Here is a 12,710-nt window from a genome sequence, read left to right as displayed (position 1 = left end):
GTAAATGATGGCGCACTTCCATTAAGGTCGCATATACCGTTGATGAGAACAAATGCAATAAAACATTAATGGCTTGAATGCCTTGATACTAGAATATTATTGCAATGTCACCTTTCACTCGATGATGATGCATTATTAATCCGTGGGTGTTGGTTTACAAGGCCACCTAATGGCGAATTAATGTGGATACCAAACAAACCTCGGCTTTGTATTGCGAAACAAGCTTGCATTTAGTCCAAGGATGGTATCTCCATTGTTAGGAGATTATGCTGTACCGAGACATGTACACACAAACAAGTAAGCACATACACGGGCGTAATTACACATTTGCCCACAAACTTAATACTAGTAATTGGTAAGCTGTTGTAAGTTACAAAGGATTTGCTTTGGGGGTTTGGAGTTTCTGTGAACAGCGGCGTTCTGCAAGCGACAGACGGATGTAATATTTCCCAGGGAGAGCAATAAGCAGGCGACGAGCTTCCTTGATTGAATTGGTCATGAGATATATAGTACTATGCGGAATTGTTTGCTCATGTTGAAAGTACCAAATTTCGATTGAAAGCTTTCGTGACTGCAGGGATTTATCTTCTTGGTTCTTTCGCTAAAGTCACGTAGAAGGTAAATAATAAAAATAAACCATAATTAAATGCAATTCTCACGACGTTTCGGCCACAACGCAAGCAGCCGTCCTCAGGTGAAGAACAGGTCTGTCGGAAAGACAGCGACTGAATGAAACGTCGTGAGAATTGTATTTTATTATGTTTTATTTTTATTATTTCCCTTCTACGTGACTTTACCGAAAGAACCAAGAAGTTGAAAGTACCAGTTGTACTAAGGATATACAAGAATAACTGTCAGCATGCTTTGTTTTCTATTGGCTTCAGTGTCACTCGAGTGGACGTCTGTATATTTTTTGTAAATATTTAATACGGTACTTAAAACTATTTAGAATCTATATTTGGCCAGAGTAAAAAATATATATACCGAGGGGCTGTAATTTTTCGTTAAATCAAATGTGTAAATGTGGTTCGTCCAGCCCTTCTCGATCATTAGAGGTTTTATAATTAATTCGATTACAAGTGTTGTATCATAATCAAATGTTGGCACAATGGAAAACCTTTTGAACATGCGTGATGTGAACAATACCCTGCCACACAACACGTTCATGGGTAAGCAAACTATCTTACTGGTAGAAACCAGCTGGTTCCACCAGCCCACAGGGGATTATTGTGTCCGTCCGTCGTGCATCCAAAAATGGGAGGGGTGGGGCTGGGTAGGGAGGGGCTGGATGTTGAGGGGAGGGTGGGGAGGGTGGGAGGCATGGGGCTAGGTGGGGAGAGGCTGGTCACCCCGTGGTGCCCTTATAAAACTCAACGTTTAACCTACTCACACCGGCTTGTGCCCGCCCTCAGTCGGGCATATTTGCGGAATACACCACGCCGCCGTTGATCCTGGCCATTGACCGAGCAACCTAACGTTCCTACCAGCTCCCTCCGCAGGAATGTGTTTGCTCCGATTTGTTAATTCTTTTCATGGGCCCACGCAAACGTCAACCCCCACGCGTTTTGTAAATGAGCAAGCCATCTGTTGAATAGCATCACACTGTCACAGCAGCATTCAACTCATTGCAATATTAACATTCATGTGGCGACAAGCCTTCGCAAGTCACTGTTGCCTATGTGTACAAATCTAATGTTCGGCCGAGAATTTGACATTTGCAACCGAGAAGCTGAATGACTGCACTTTAGAATTGTCTCGACTTACATCCAGTGGGCAGTAATCGGCGCTTAATTTCAGCCGAACCTTTCCGTTGAGTCAGTGATCCGGGAAATAATTAGGCACCCGGCACACCACATCCAGTATATATCTCAATATTGGTCATTATGGGTGGAACAAATGGGTATACACTACTCAAAGGTTTTTGGGTTAGATCGCGTAAGTATACATGTGTCGTAACCCTCCACCACCCAACAGCCAATTGGTCAGGGATTTGTCACGTCAACAAAACGACAGTTAGTGACTACTTCAGCCCACCGGTGTGTTGGAGAGTAAATCCACAACATTTACAATTTGAGTACGACGTTTCGCTGGTAATTACATCCAGCATCATCGGGCGATTTGCGAGAATCGTGAAGCAATCCACCTGCTTCTGGTCTTAAATAGAGCAGCAGCAGAACGACGTCATCACCGAACCCAATCAGGTGCAGAGATCAGTTGGCGGGGGAGGGGTATTGTCATTATATAATCGATTAGTCATCAGTTCATTAGTGTGTATCTCCTCTATACAAAATTGTAAGATGTATTAATAATATAAAGCCCAACTTTATCTGTGATGAACATGATGAACGTTTGAGAGAGAGCGAACGAGGCGATGTGGTTTTGATTCCCAGAATCGACTTGCCCCCCACCAACACGACTTTGCCATTTGTTTTGCGACGACGACAATTCCCCATTATCCCCGCATACGCTATCACAATCAACAAGTCGCAGGGACAGACGTTCGATTACGTTGCAATCGATCTGCAGACGACGGTCTTCTCGCACGGCCAGCAGCTCTGTGTCGCCTTATCTCGATCCCGCAATCCCAACCAGGTGAAAGTCCGCATCGAACCGAACCTCCAGCAAGGCCATCTTACTTAACGACGAGAGAAAATTCACACGAAATGTCATTTTCAATAAAGTCTTCCAGGTGTAAAATGATATAAGCTTTTAATGAAGAAATAACATTCTCGAACTCAAAACATAAAATTCAAAGATGTTTCATTTCAAAACTTAAAAACGGAGCATCGGGTGCTTGCGTGAATGCGTCGTTCATGTGCAAATGTTGTGACTTTCCTGGCCGAAGGCCGTAAATGGTTTTGAGGGGCACCACAGGCACCCCCAAACAACCTAGTTACTTAATAATACGCTTCCAAAATATACAGTACGTTTAAATTGCCTACTACAATCTACCAGCAACCCATAATATATTCTGAAAAATTGAGCTCTGCATGGCAGCAACCAACTAATAACAAACCAAATGGCAAATAATCGTTATTAGTGTAATGTAACTAATGGTTGGTATACCTTTAAACTACGGTACATACATTTTCCTAATCCAGAAAGCCATGGCAGCTAATGTGAGTTACATGCATACAATTGAACAATGATGTGCCAAGGACATCCAAACGATCACATTGATCAATGCCGGCCGTGAGATTAACGGCCTCACCTTGAACTGCCAGCAAAAAATGCTAACTGATGCGAACACGAGTAAATTGGGGTTGAACATTTGCAAAGATGTGTTGCTCTAAAAAGAAAGAAAAATAATCAATATTTTATTTCGGTTTTCCCAGTAAAATATCAATGTGTGGGATTCCACAATTATATGGACCACAGCGAATTATTTCGGGACAAAAGTTGCATTGCAATGTCAAATGCGGCTTAGAGTCGTGCACGCCTGAGTCTATACGTTAACGTGGGATGTGGGGTTGACGGATCACGCAGAGATGGAACCAACAACGTGTGTGGCTGCAGAGCAACGAATAGGCCACACGTGGTGGAGTCGGGTCGGGTGGCTGGCCCTTAACTGTTCATGAGTTTGAATCTCTCCTGCGTCGGTACATGAATGACACGGGTGTTATTCATCAACAGCCACGCTCAATTCATCGCCAATGCATCGCCATCTCTCACGGTTCTGCCATGTCACAATCTATATATCCGGCACGTGTACACGAGCTGGATTCCATCGCTCCGTCTCCGCGATTCACACGTGCTCACGGACGCGTTCATTGTTGACGCATCATCATCATCACCATCATTGTTATTGTTGTTATTCGTGCCGACGCAATCGTGCTCGCCGTCGGGAGGCAAAATGAATTTGTGCGAGCCGTGTTGTGATCTGTGCTGCAGTGCGGCGTGTAGACGTGATTGCCATGTGAATGCGGGCGATGGGAATGCAGGGAACGATGGGTGGATTAAACGCGTCCGAGAAAACGTCCACCGAGGGAGATGGAGCGATGGAACGAGCTCGTGTTCAGCTGCTTCTCGGTGGATTGTTGCATCGCAAAAACCCGTGACGGGTGGCGACGGCTTGGGGGGGGGGGGGGGTAATGATGGCTGATAATGATGACTGATGAATGGATGTGGATCCAACCTTGCTGGGCTCAGCGGCAGCCACGCGGCCTCGTGTGCGCTCAGCTGTGCGAGTTGTGAGCTCTGTGCAATGGTCAACAAATACCGTTTACGCCCTCGACTTACGAACGGGCCTCATTGTATTAAGTTCGTAAGTCGACGACTTATACTGGTAGGAACCTTCTGGTTACATCAGCCCACAGGGGATTATTGTGTCCGTCCGTCCGTCGTGCATCCAAAAATGGGAGGGGTGGAGCTGGGTGGAAAGAGGAGGGTGGGGAGGGGCTGGGTGGGGAGGGGAGGGTGGGGAGGGGCTGGGTGGGGAGGGAGGGGCTGGGTGGGGAGGGTGGGGCTGGGTGGGGGATGGGAGGGGTGGGGCTGGATGGGGTGGGGCTGGTCACCCCGTGGTGCCCTTATAAAACTCAACGTTTCACCTACTCACGCCGGCTTGTGCCCGCCCTCACAGTCGGGCATATTTGCGGAATACACCACGCCGCCGTTGACCCTGGCCATTGACCGAGCAACCCAACGTTCCTACCAGCTCCCTCCGCAGGAATGTGTTAACGCACCGGGGCTTGTGTAACGATGTGATTCGATTTAAATGTCGATTTTTTGCTCGTGATTTGGTTTTTTTTCCGGATTATAAGACGCCACTCCCCGCCTTCCCCAACTTCTCCATATTTCAAAACCAAGCGCGCTTCGTCCACTCGGCGCGTTGAGGCGCCCCCCAACCAAGCAGCTGGAGATGAGAAATTATTTTTAAAATAAAAAGACTTTTCTCTCAATTGTTTTGTTGTGTTGCAATTTTTTTTTTAATGTAAATATATATTTTTTTGTACGTGAATTGCCTAATGAACAACACCAATGGAGACTAGGCTATAAGCAAAGCTGTCTCGGGTGTGGACCAATCAACTTCAAGGATAGTGCATATCATTATCAGAGTTGTTTTCTTTTTGTGTGCATTTTGACTCCTTGTGTTGTAGTTATTGCAAACATGATGCCTTGTATAAAGGTGTCAGTTTTTGTACCAGTTGAAAGGGTAAAAACCTACTTCTAGAAGATAACGTTGTTAAACATCGCCACTCGGGAGACAAAGGCAACCGGGCATGGTGCTGGCCACCCTCCCCCTCGTGTGCCGTGCCGCTAACAGAACGTGCCCCAACAGTCTGTTCAAATTTCACGGGGGACCTTTGTCTTTGTAACTCCGAGATGAAGTGCCCGTGGCTGAGCGGTGCCCCCCCAACCCCAACATCTCCCCCCTCCCACCCCCGGATTGTGCCCCCCCCCCCACCTAGTCACCCCCCCCCCCCATCCTCTATCGCCCCCCCATCGCCCCCCACCCCCAATCACTCCTCCCCCCGCACCCCCCCATCGTTCCCCCCCACCCCCATCACCACCCCCCCCCCCCGTACGGCCCGAGCGAAACGCCGGGCCACCAGCGCGCCCCATCCCCTCGCCCACGTTGCTAATTACAACTGTGCATCGTGATCTTAAGGATCGATATTAATCGATTACTTCATTCATTGTTGTTACTCCCTCCGACTTGGAGTGGCTATACAAGTCTAGCAGCTGGAGTCTGGTATTAAACTAAACTATGTTTTATTTTTATCTTACCGAGTAAAGCCCCACTGAGCTGTGTACGTTCATTTGGTTTTCCAAGAAGCTCAACGAAGTGGCTTATCGCGTGGAAATGTAAAACGGCCAAATACTAAATGTGGAGCAAAAATAAATCTACACGACCACGAGGAGAGAGACACGCGAACTCCAAATATACAGCAGCAGCAGGCGTCAGGGTTGGGATCTAACCCACGACCTCCGGCATACCCGGCGAGGGAGGTAACATCTCCTAGCCGCCGTGGCGTATTACATGCGACCACGGCTGGGGTACACCCTTGCTTGATAGTGGGTCAATGAATCCACCCTATTGTCACAATTATTATTTTAAAAAATCGTTTTACCATTGCCCCCGTAGGCACTCACACCACCTGTACGTTGAATAACAACGTATTCCGTAAAGTAAGAAGTTAATTAAAAAAATACAAAATCATTTCCTCTGAGTGACAGTAATTAAACCCTGTTATATCTAATTATCCTGTTAATTGATGTATATACGTTCACTTCACTGATGAAGCCGTGGCAACTGGATCACATAATAAGGTAGCCTGCAGGACACGGAAGGTAAATTACACCGTAATGCCGTCTAAAGTGAATCCAATTACTATAATTACGTTTAGTAATCTAATAAGCATACCATAATATTCAGTAATCATACTCGTACGTCCGTCATGTTCAGTAGTACTCAATCCTCCGGATTATATTACGCACTCCCCGTATTCCTAAAACAAAAGTTGGGTAGGGTGGGGGGGGCTGCGTCTTATAATCCGGTAGTTATGTGTGTGTGTGTGACTGCTGCGATATGAACCTGACGACCCGGGTTTGACTCCCGCTCACAGCCAACGCCAGTGACGATTATCTGAACCGGCCCTGGGCCTCCCCTAGGTCGACTCGGCCTCAAACTGAATACCTGGGGGTGTACATCGTCAGCATTGGGGAGACAAAGGCGGCCGGGCGTGGTTGCTGGCCATCACCCCCCTTGTGTCCCATCCCGGCCTTCTTAGGTGCTCGCTAGCAGCACTTTACCCACAACAGCCTGTCCAGGCCAGGGCCGGATTAAGAGTTTGTAGGTCCCTGGGCTACAGGCACTGTGAGGCCCCCAGTAATATTTTCAAAAGGAAAACAAAGTTAAAGAAAAATAAAATGTATTTTTACAAGGCTAGCAACAAATAAAATTCAGCGTTCACAAATGAAATAACTTTTCACTTCATCTCTGGAAGCCCTCCAGCTGACAAAGGACCCTGGGCTACAGCTCCTAAAGCCCCCACGCCTTAATCCAGCCCTGGTCCAGGCGACACTAATATATGTATGGTTGGACTTCTTACACACAGTACGTAGCCAACCGTGATAACACTGGTCAACAAAAAAAACATTTTTTTCTGGCCTGGACTTTTGCAGCTGTTTTAAACTAATTTAAGGGTGCTGATTCCAAATCTGATCTCAGATTTGCTCTATCACATCTCATTTTTAAATCCTTTATATTAAGTTCACTTGCTTGCTTGCTTGCAGCGCTTACGACCTGTGCAAATCTTTCGGTCGTTTTTTAACCCACTTCCAGTGATCCAATCGAGCTGACATTTTGCACACAGACTCGTTGTGCGTGACAATTTATTTTCGTGAAAAAAAAATCCAAAATTTTACACTTTTTAGGAAAAAATAATTATATTTAATTACCAATTGCTTAATGGTGGCAAGGCAATCATCTGACCCATAGGTGGCAGCCATCTCAAGCCAGAGGACGAGAGGACTCTAGCAGCCACGCATATAAAGGGATTTATAGTGAAAAACTTTGTTTTTACGGGTTAATTTTTTATGCTATCGGCATACCCCATTTTCATTGATTTTACCCGAAATTAACTCTGTCACTTATGATTGCAAGTTGTTGCGAGTCAGTGACTGCTTTAGTGTTAAAATATGGTGCTGTATTTTTAGGATAGTGTGTTTATAATATAATTTTATGTAGATATTCACATTTATTTAATATTTTTCTTCTGAAGTTTTTATTGAAAATGCAATATTTGATATCTCAAAAACCTGATGTGATAGACAAAAACTGATGCCAGATTTGGAATCAGGTGCAAATGCAACCTTATTTCGAGATCGTGGGTGTACGCGTGGGTCCTGGACGATGAAGGCAGCGCTGATTCATGTTACGTAAATTGTGACAGGTGACTCGATTTTAATCAGTGCTCCCTTCGGCCACTGCACGTGAAACGCGTTTCACAACAATCAGGCGCGTGCAGCGCGTAACGACTTGCCCTAATGAGTATTTAAATCGAAAATTGGTGAACTTGACGAGACTGGAGTTTGGGAACGCCTGGGCGACGAGTCAGCGAGGAGAAAATGTTAATTTTATTTGTTGTTAGCCTTGTAAAAATAAAAATAAAAATGTCTTTAACTTTGTGTTACTTTTGAAAATATTACTGGGGGCCTCACTGTGCCTGTAGCCCAGGGACCTACAAACTCTTAATCCGGCCCTGGCCTGGACAGGCTGTTGTGGGGAAAGTGCTGCTAGCGAGCACCTAAGAAGGCCGGCATGGGACACGAGGGGGGTGATGGCCAGCAACCACGCCCGGCCGCCTTTGTCTCCCCAATGCTGACGATGTACACCCCGCGCCAGGTATTCATTTTGAGGCCGAGTCGCGCTATGGGGAGGACTGGTTTCAATAATCGTCACTGGCGTTGGCCGTGACCGGGAATCGACATCGCGTGGTTCGTATCGTAAGTGCGCGAACCACTGCGCCACCGCTCCCCACGCGCTCAAACCGATGTATTGATACGTCACTATGTAACACGAGTTTTGTTCCTGGGTAGTGTTATTTTCTAATTGCTTATGCCTCAAAGTATAGAAAATGTCTATATTCCCCCACAAACTTTGCTTTTGTGACCAGGACTTTATGGGAAGGAATGACACAAATGCACACGTTTTCTCAGTGAAAATATGTAAATTCCAAAATATCACTGTCCTGGTCACAAAAGAAAAGTTCGTGGGCAATAATAGCCATTTCTGTACTTTTGAGGCATATGTAATTAGAAAATAACACTTACTACCCAGGAACATTTTTTTTTATTACACTGTTATTAATGGAGTGCATTATTAACTGTGCTTTTATGTCCTGGTCATAAAAGCAAAGTTCGTGGGGAATAATAGACATTTTTTGTACTTTTGAGGCATAAGCAATTAGAAAATAACACTTACTATCCAGGAACAAAAAATATATTTTTTGTTACACAGTGTACTTATCGGTTCTCGTGAGTCACGTGGCGTGTTTTACCAATGACCATGACGATATAGTAGTAGGTTTTTACCCTTTTAAACTGGTACAACACTGACACCTTTATTCAAGGCATCATGTTTGCAATAACCACAACACAAGTAGTCAAAAAAGCTAACAACAAGAAGCAACTCTGATAATGATAATAATATGCACTGTCCTTGAAGTTGATTGGTCCACACCCGAGACGGCTTTCTTTAGAGCCTAGTCCCTATTGGTGTTGGACCAGATGACACCAGAAGGCGTACAACTCAAAGACATTGCAATATCAGAGTATTGAGAGCTCGGGGTAAGCATTTACACTATGAGATCTCATAGTGTAAACCATGACGATGTTTCGTTTGTTACTTGGGAACGGAGATCTGTTGCTGTGTACTGTGCAGTATGTTGAGCTTTTTTCGCACCGTACGCAGCCAACTGTGCTGTTGACTTTGGGAGAACGCGGGCAGTGGAGTTCGTGAAGCCCTCCTGTTGTTTCCCATCGTAAGCCCCGGGGGTATGGTGATGGCGATATTGGTGGTGGTGAGTGTTGTTATGGTACAATATAGGGCCAGTCATGGTGGACGGTGGGGGGGGTGTTTGACCATACTTCACCAAAGTAGGGCATAATCCCATATATATATGGAACGTTGATTCTACGTTGTTCCAACTAATCCAATCCACATGCCAACGTTGAGCCCAGCATTGCTTGCCTACCGTGATGGAGTTGTCAGTAGTAATAACCGCGCTTTGGTGTGCTTTAAGGTCAAATGTTAATTCGCTCATTAATTACGTGTCATACGGTGCGATTCCAATGTAATCACAGTGCGCTTCTCATCCCGCACCTCCACGATTGGCGCTGTTGGCCACGTGCGGTGCGAAAGAAGTTCAACAAACGTGGTGCATGCGTCAGTTTAACGCGTAGGCTTTCGTGACCAATATACATAATACAGGTGTTTTTTTTGGGTTAGATCGCGTAAATATATAAATGTGTCGTTAAACCCGCCACCACCCGACACAGCCAACTAGTAAGGCTTGTCACGTAAACAGAACGTGACAATTCGTCACCAGTGCAGCACACCGGTGTGTTGGAGAGCCAAGCCACAACATTTACAATCTGAGTACGACGTTTCGCCAGTAATTACAACTAGCTTCATCAGGCGACCGCCATATTTGTGGAGAAATCCTCCTTTCTTAAAAAAATACAGATTTAATCATTTAACGTTGTATTTGAGATATGGTGGTGGTGGTTGGGGTGGTGATCTACAGAGTGTGGGGAGTGGTAGTGTAGCGGTTAACGCGCTGCGCTACGAACCTGGCGACCTGGGTTCGATTCCCGCTCACGGCCAACACCGGTGACATTTATTTGAACCGATCCCCGGGCCCCCCCTAGGTCGACTCAGCCTCGTGTGCCATGCCGTTCTTCATAGATACTCGCTAATAGCACTTGGGGCTATACGGGGCATCTTTGTCTTTGATGTACAGAGTGGTGCAATTGTCTTCTCACCCCCAATTAATTGCCCCTAAAATATTTTTTCCTTTGATAATTAATTTATGTTTCAAATAAACCTTACTTTAAAACATTATTAAGTTTTACAGCATTAAATGGGAGTCGCAAGACATCTGGACCATCCTGTACAATACAGTGCTGTGTAAAATAACTGATTTCTCTTTTAAGGAAGTGATCACTGATATCGTATCAATCTGTATATTGCCTTTGTCGAGGCGCCTCCTTATCAGGCGCTTTTATTAATACGACCTCGTCTTTTGTAGCCGTCAGCGTCAACATCTTTATACTTCCACCCGTGTCCAAAAAAAGCCCCTTTTTTCAACGGTTTTACTGAACGCGACTCCTCTGTTAGTCTGGGTCAAATCTTGTAATCAAAATCTCGTCCACTTCCCTTTGTCCAATCAATTCCACATTTTGCACACTTACTCAGATCCGGTGACAAATCATGTCTGTATTAAAAAAATCGGCATCAATTAATCAATTAATTCGCTACTTTAAAGCAATTAACATTTTGTATGGACGCCTTATTATTTATATATATTTGTGTGTAGGTCAAAAACACTGGTCCCTAAACTCTCGAATCGCCTCGCCCAAGAAGCAGGCGCCACGTGTCTCAGACGCGCTTGCTCCGTGTGAACGAGTTCCAGGCACCATCCACGTTAAACGAAGTTGTGAATAAAAAGCGTTGTTTAAAAGAAAAAAACTTTTTTTAAGGAGTTTATTTCTAACGAGACAGTTTTCTCTCAGCCACACTTTGTCCAACCACCACATTTGCAGGACAACCAATCTTGTCTTATTCTTTCGGTATAGTCACGTTAATAGAAAAATAAAATATATAAATAATACTGTAGTCTGGTTCTTAGTCGGAGTGAGTGTACTGGCAGTCTATAATGTAGACTGTAGCCTGAAAAATAAATTATTATTTTTTCAGGTACTTTGCATATGAGAAGAATGTATTTTTTCAGGCTACAGTCTACATTATAGACTGTTAGTACACTCACCCAGCTTAATAACCATTGCTACAGTCTACATTATAGACTGCCAGTACACTCATTCCGATTAAGAACCTGGCTACAGTATTTTTTTATTCACTTCATTTTTATTTTTCTATCTACGTGACTTTACCGACAGAACCAAAGAATATGAATTCCTGCAGTCACGAATGTTTTTAAGTCACAAGTTTGTCTTCCTTTTTTACCAAGCACCAAGACCGTCCATGGGGGGGACGGTCGCCCCGATTCGCCATACCCCGAGGGAACGGCTGTGCCTAGCGCTGCTCGGCTTTGAAACTTCATCGAATTAATTATCCATTACCCCCCCCCCCCCCCCCAAGTTCATCCCATGCCAGAGGTCTCAACCGGGTACCCGATACCCGTACCCTACCCGATACCCGGCCGGGTACGGGTAGACCGTGAGTCACCGGTGAGTAACCGTTTGTCACTCATTTCGGGTAGGGTACGAGTAGCGTACGGGTAAGGAATCAAAACCCGTTTGCGACCTTTGTCCCATGCTAAGCTTGCTCTCGGCTCAAGAAACGCGTGCGTAACCACTAATGCCACGATCATTGCGCGCTCTCTGTTGCTGACCGCCGCTCTTGTGGAGGGCTTTGGGGGCCGACGTTTTGAAAACTTTCACGAAAAAGCAATTCTGCCGTTTTCCGCCGTAGCCTCGCATCCGTGTGTGATATACGTACAAGAGACGTGTTTGTGGGGGGCGGGGGTGCTTTATTTATTGCTCATATCGATTGTTCAATGAAGCAGGGATAACCTTAAAATGCGTATTATAAATCAATTCGACTAATTTGGCTGTGACACCCAAGTACACTACTGCTAAGTGTCCTGTATGCTGATTGTACGATCGGCACCCATGTCATGAGATGAAGCCACTTGGATCGCGTGCGGAGCAGAGAATGGACCACGAAAGCGGATATCACAAAGTTCCCTCTGAGATCCCTTTCACCCACTGTGCATATGACAGTAATCAATAATCGACATTCTCGACAAGAAGTCGGCCAAATTAAGTGCGAAACTAAAATTCAATACGTTGTGCAAAAAAAGTCATCGGCTCGGCACGCTGACCATCTTCGATGTCTGAGCAACTCCACTGCATTTTGTTTTTACTCGAATAATAATAATTGCAGCAGCATTTTATTCTGGGTAGTCTCAGGGAAATATGCAACATTGAAGGGGTGTTTTATGTACCTAGGCTGTTTTGGGGGT

The sequence above is a fragment of the Lethenteron reissneri genome, chromosome 27 (genome assembly GCF_015708825.2).
Source record: "Lethenteron reissneri isolate LAM-NWPU_2019-01 chromosome 27, ASM1570882v1, whole genome shotgun sequence".
NCBI classification, from domain to species: domain Eukaryota; kingdom Metazoa; phylum Chordata; class Hyperoartia; order Petromyzontiformes; family Petromyzontidae; genus Lethenteron; species Lethenteron reissneri.
This window is presented reverse-complemented; position numbering follows the sequence as displayed.